The sequence below is a fragment of the Myxocyprinus asiaticus genome, chromosome 23 (genome assembly GCF_019703515.2).
Source record: "Myxocyprinus asiaticus isolate MX2 ecotype Aquarium Trade chromosome 23, UBuf_Myxa_2, whole genome shotgun sequence".
Lineage (NCBI taxonomy): Eukaryota > Metazoa > Chordata > Actinopteri > Cypriniformes > Catostomidae > Myxocyprinus > Myxocyprinus asiaticus.
In genome coordinates, this window is record NC_059366.1 from 26149375 (window position 1) to 26155855 (window position 6481).

At 38.0% G+C, this 6481-nt stretch overlaps 1 long non-coding RNA gene across 1 annotated transcript; it reads right to left on the reverse strand.

Moving 5' to 3' along the window:
* Positions 1-4345: 4345 nt before the first annotated feature.
* On the reverse strand, positions 4346-6012 carry LOC127414033 (uncharacterized). The gene is made up of 3 exons (XR_007892727.1): positions 5906-6012; positions 5243-5381; positions 4346-5127 (listed from the first exon to the last, which is right to left on the reverse strand). It is a non-coding gene; the product is annotated as an uncharacterized LOC127414033 (long non-coding RNA).
* Positions 6013-6481: the final 469 nt, after the last annotated feature.

Here is a 6481-nt window from a genome sequence, read left to right on the forward strand (position 1 = left end):
GAGCACCCCCTGCTGGCCTCCCTAATACCTCTTCCAGAAGCAACCTTAGTTTTCCCCAGGAGGTCTCCCATCCAGGTACTGACCAGGCTCAACCATGCTTAGCTTCAGAGGACAACCGATATTGAGCTACAGGGTGATATGGCTGCTGGCAAGTGGGAAAAAAGTGGAATCCAACCTGAGTCATCTGCACGAAAAAAGCATATCCACACCGTCATTACACCCCAGGCCACTGCAGCGACACTAGGGCCACAGTTTGTCTTAAATATCTGCGTTTCCACCAGACTATTGGAGAGCAAATAGCCATGCTGTGTGGCAGTTGCTATTTACACCTAGTGCAAATAGTCACTCTGTTTAAGAAAAGAACACTTAAGGGGCTGTAACACAAGGTTGAACCTCAGACATCCGGTGTTAGAGTTGGAAGTTTTGTGACTTACCTGAGTGCCATGCCCTTGTATGGTCAACACTGTGTATCATAACCATTAATCAATCAATCTCTCTCTCTCTCTCTCTCTCTCTCTCTCTCTCTCTCTCTCTCTCTCTCTCTCTCTCTCTCTCTCTCTCTCTCTCTCTCTCTCTCTCTCTCTCTCTCTCTCTACCCTAGGGCATGTTGGACTAATGGCTGGCCTTGTTCTCACCCTAGCTGTTTGCAGAGCTGGGAAGGCTAAAGTCTATAGATAGACAAGAGACTTGGAATGCAAGTTGTAGACAACTGAGATAAAGTTTAGACTGTGTGGATTGAAGGGCAGTGTGTGTGTGTGTGTGTGTGTGTGGACAGTCTGGAGTTTAAAAATCAGAAAACCATGTTCACTCCCTAAGGCAGTAGTTCTCAACCCTGTTCCTGGAGGCCCCCCAACACTGCACATTTTGTATATCTCCCTTTTCTGACACACTCAGTTCAGGTCTTGGAGTCGCCACTAACGAGCAGATGAGTTGAATCAGGTGTGTTTGATTAGGGAGATATCCAAAATGTATAGTGTTGGGGGGCCTCCAGGAACAGGGTTGGGATCCACTGCCCTAAGGTAAAAATGTTTTGCTCTGAATGTAGTTGTGTCTGTATGACAGTGCAACAATCTGTTTTTCATTATCATAGTGCTTGTATGTTGTAGCTACAGAATGTTGACGCGTTCACGCGAGAATTCAGAAGTACTGCTCTGTTCACCACAGAGGAACATACTTCATGCGAGTGTTTGGTCAATTCAAACAACTACAGAGAGCTGGCGGAAGCGCAGATTTAAAGTTAAAAATGTTTTAATTAGCTATACCTTTTTCACACAAACGTATCGATTAAATTCAGAAGACATTACTTAATCGACTGGAGTCATGTAGATTACTTTGATGCTGCCTAAATATGCTTTTTGGACCATCAAAAATTGGTGTCCATTCACTTGCATTTTATGAAGCTAAAAACCTGTGATACTTTCCTAAAAATCTTAAATCCTGTTCTGATGAAGAAGGGCATATACATCTTGGATGGCCTGAGGGTGAGTAAATTATCAGTAAATTTTCATTTTTGGGTGAACCATTCCTTTAATCCCAGAGTTGTCCGATGATTTAAAGCGAAACAGTGTGTCCAGGCAGATTGGAGCTAATCTGCTGAAAAAAAAAGGAAAAAAAAAACTGTCTGTGCTTGCTGTTAACATGTCTTGTCCCTGCTCAGCTCTGGGAGCTGTGTAGGGTGACCTAGGTTAATTGCAGCTGCAGAGATGAACAGCCTGGGTCACCTTCACTACCTAAGAGATGGGAAAAAAATGAGGTAATCATAGAGGACAGCTAAAGTTGAACCTCAGATATTTCAGGACAGTTCCTAGTGGCAAGTAGTGAGCTGGAGAAGAGAGGGGAGGATGGGACAAGCATGAGAGGGAGGCCCCGTTTACATCTTTGTCTTAACTGGTAGTCTCATGTAATTCAAACAAGTGGTCAGCGATAAATACAGGTGTAAACAGGGTGCTAAATGTTTTTTGAGTAGATCAATGAAAACACATTCAGAGGTATTCAGAAACACATGTGAAAATGTAGACTAGAAAATGCTTTCTATAACTACATGCTAGTTTTCAAACGAAAATGGATAAGTGTGGATGTGGCCTAAAAAATAAGTATTCTGCTCCAATTGTCATGTTTGTGGTGACTGGTGAGATTAAAATATTTAACCATGAGTGCTGACATCTCGTGCAAATTTTTTTATTATTATTATTTTACATTTTGTGATTTACTGCCATACAGTAACACACTCAGTAGCCTAAGTTTACATGTATTTTAAAAGTTTAATTACAGTCAGACTACAACAATAACTGATTAACACAATAAGTCATGTAATGCTTAAGTCTGTCTGAAATTATACCCAGAGGCGGACCTATGGGACAGGCAAGGCAGGCAATTGCCTGAGGCCCCAATCTGCCCCCCCCGGCAATAATAGTTATTCACTGCAAGGACACTTGAAACCAATGATTGGTAATTCTTAGCAGACTAGAATGACATTTTCGAAAACCCCCCTAGAGGGGCCCCCATTCATTTAGCTACAAATTCAAGTAAGAGCAGAATTTAAAATGTTGCGACAGTCACAAAATTTTCATGAGATCAGGCTGCATGTTTTGAATGTTCTGTGACACCCCCCTGGAGGGGCCCCCATCCCTTTAGCTACTACTTCAAGTAAGAGAGGGATGCAGTAATCATGAAGAGGATGTCTGATTATGGAGATAGAATTGTTGCATATTAACATACAAATGGAAGGAGATTTACAATTAGAAAACTGGTTCACAAATAAAAAGAATGAGATTTACAAATATATGTTAGGAGTTTCACAAAAATAAAGTGAATGCACAAATAAATAAAATGAGATTTGCAAATAAAAAAATTATTTACAAATATATTTTTTAACTCACAAACACAACTCTGTCCAGCATTCATTTGTGGATCGCTTCCTGCGCATTTGCGGATCGCTACACTCATTTTTCAATTTTGAAAAAATCTAACGTCAAGACGTGCACACAAATCTACAAATAGGTGGACTCCACCCATTGTCTACTCAAGCCAATCAGATAATGGCCACATTAGCCCAATCATAGCATGTTCTATCTTCAACCAATCACGCTTCATTTTACTATCAGGGCAGGACCAGATTCACAGTGCTCTCATGAGCATGGAATCAAACACATACAGAAACTCCAAGGGCGCAAACTCTAAGAAACAGACACCAGAGGAATACTGTGATTTAAGGTTTATATCATTTTCTCTCGGTTATAAATGTGTAGTGTCTTGTTAAATGTCGACAGTTGAAAATTGCCCATTTGTAGTGTCCTGATCATTAGCTTTATAATGAACCTGGCTGACTGTATGAGTCTATTTTAATTTTTTGACTGAAATGTGTCATCAAAACCTTTACTCTTAATGTTACATGGCAGATCCAAACAGACACACTACAAAATATTAGTACAGATAGTGTCTTTATAAAACATGAATCATGTTAGATGATCTTAGGAGCTCAAACCATAAATTAATACCCTATATTACACAAGTGTACAAGATCTGCTATGCCAATAATTTAGTTTAATGTTTTAATGAAAACAGTAGTAAGGTAATATTTTAGCACTTTTGTGTTAATGTTTTAGGAGGTACTATAACAGGGTCCCTTTCTAAAATACAGCATCATGTTCTGACAGTAATAATTGACTTATTAGTTATTGCCATCTTTTTCAGATGTTTCCCCTGTGTACTGTCCATCAACTTGGAGCACTTGACTCACCTGCTCAAACTCCGTAGTTCCAGCTCCAATACAGGACACCTTTTAAAATGTGTAATATAAGATTCTTTATTTTTCTGTTATGTCAGATTTCTTTTAACAATGTCTTGAAATGAAAGTGCAATACAAATTTAAATGTTTTTTTTTTTTTAAACCTGTACCATTTAGTTTCTTCTGTGGAATATGAGAATACATTAAACAATGTAGATGCTGCTAATGAGGCTAAAATGAAAGCGAGGCTGTCAGTGCCTATCATTATTCCTGACATCTTTCGAGTTCCTCCCACAGAAGAATGTCAGTCATCTGGGTTTGGAACAACATAAATACGAGTATAAATGACTCATCTCATTTGATAAAATCTGTCATTTAGAGTTCTATCAAGGCATTTTAAGGGAAATAGGTTTTAAAGAGTGGCTGTTGCAACGGTGGCAGCCCCCAGAATAAATGTAAATAATTTAAAACAAATTTGGGCACCGGACAGGTCTAGGCCTGCCACAAAGTGTAATTTGACCCTGGATAGCTCTAAGCCACCAGTTGCACAATGTTAAAATGAACACAGTTTTGTTTGAACTCAAAGAATACACATACAAAAAAGGTTCAATTCTCACTTGTTTATTATTTCAAAAGAAATAAGGCAAACAGATCTCACAAATGAAAGACAAATGGATGAATAATACAATAAATCAAAATAAACAAACAACAATAAGTATTGAAAACTTGGTGTGGGTTGAGGGAGTCACAAATGAGTGTATGGAGTAGGTCTGCAAACCTAGGTGATCACCTAGCACTTCAGACACTTGTCATCCAACTAAACTCTGCTACAGAGCACTTCAGCGGGTCAGCGATCCTCTGCTACTCACGCCACTTTGTTTTAAACATTGAATCAATGGTTAGATGGTTCGGTCCATTCTTTGAATCCAGGCAAACGATGTTAAGCACTAGCTAGTACCTTTTTGTAATCCACTCCAATGGTGCTCCTGATATCACACGTACCCTGGGCAAATTTTCTCCAACTCTGATCACTCCACACTTGTCTCACACACCTGGTACATGCAAATGAGCAGCCATTTTATACTCTCAGCATTGGGATTGGTGGCGGATCCTTAAAGAGTCAGGGCACATTTTCTCTCCGCCACACGTTTTTTTTTTTTTTTTTTTACATTTTAAAGCAAATCTGTTGGCTAAAAGGAATGATTTTTTGGTTACAAATTACAGGTTGTCATGCATGTACAGTAACTACAAAAGACAATAAATTGGAGTACATGTATTTACACACACAAACACTGGAATTGAACATTACAACTGGAGTGCTTGCATTTTGCTCAAGTTTGTTCTACATGGTGTTGTATCAGTTGTCTGGGATGGATACTCCTAGTCAGGGTAAGAGCATTCTGCACAAATTATTTGAAAAATAACAGTTACACGTTAAAAACAAAGTCCATTACTGTATAGAAAAGAACATGTTACACAAACAAGATTGGGCCATGGAGCTTTGTGATGTCTTACCACCAGTAGCACAAAAGTCCCACAACCGTTTCTGTCTTTTTGTGATGTGGAGCAGAGAGCACCAGTTCTCCAGTATCCTCACAACTCTTTATTATTATTATTATTATTGTTCTCCTGTATCTCACAGCCCATATACTTCCTGAGTAAGTGAAAAACACATTGTTTTACAGGGTTAACATAATTATTTCATATGAGTAACAATGGACTGGTCTGCCATAACACTAAGTGCTAAAAATATAAATCCATTGAAATATTACTTAAATATGATTATTTAAAAAAAAAATATACATTAACATAATGTGAAACCAAATTAATACCATAGAAGATCTTGTACACTGTGTAATATAGGGTATTCATTTTTGGTTTGTGCTCCTAAAATCATCTAATATGATTCATGTTTTATAAAGATACTATCTGTACTACTGATTTTTGTAGTGTTTAGTAGTGTGTCTGTTTGGATCTGCCATGTAACATTAAGAGTAAAGGTTTTGACGACACATTTCAGTCAAGAAACTTGGTTAAAATGAAAAAGGCAGACTCATACAGTCAGCAAGGTTAGCTATAAAGCTAATGATCAGGACACTCTACAAATGGGCAATTTTCAGCTGTCGACATTTAACAAGACACTACACAGATTTATAACTGAGAGAAAATGATACGAACCTTAAATCACAGTATTCCTCTGTTGGCATCCATTTCTTAGAGTTTGCAGCCTTGGAGCTGATCTGTATGTGCTTGATTCCAAGCTCATGGGAGCACTGTGACTCTGGTCCCACCCTGATACTAAAATGAAGTGTGATTGGTTGAAGATAGAATGTGTCATGATTTGTCTGAGTAATGTGGCCTTTATCTGATTGGCTTGAGTAGATGATGGGTGGAGTCCACCTATTTGTATGTCTATGTATTTTTGTATTTGTATTTCTATGTGTGCTTGTCTTGACGCTTGATTTGTTTCAAAATTGACAAATTAATGTAGCAATCCGCAAATGCACAGGAAGCGATCCACAAATAAATGCGCATGATTCACAAATGAATGCTGGACAGAGTTGTGTTTGTGAGTTAAAAAATATATTTTTTATTTGCAAATCTCATTTAATTTATTTGTTAATTCACTTTAATTTTGTGAAACTCCTAACATATATTTATTAATTTCATTCTTTTTATTTGTGAATTCATTTATTTTTTTGTGAAACTCCTTACATTTATTAGTGGATCTCATTCAATTTATTTGTGAACCCA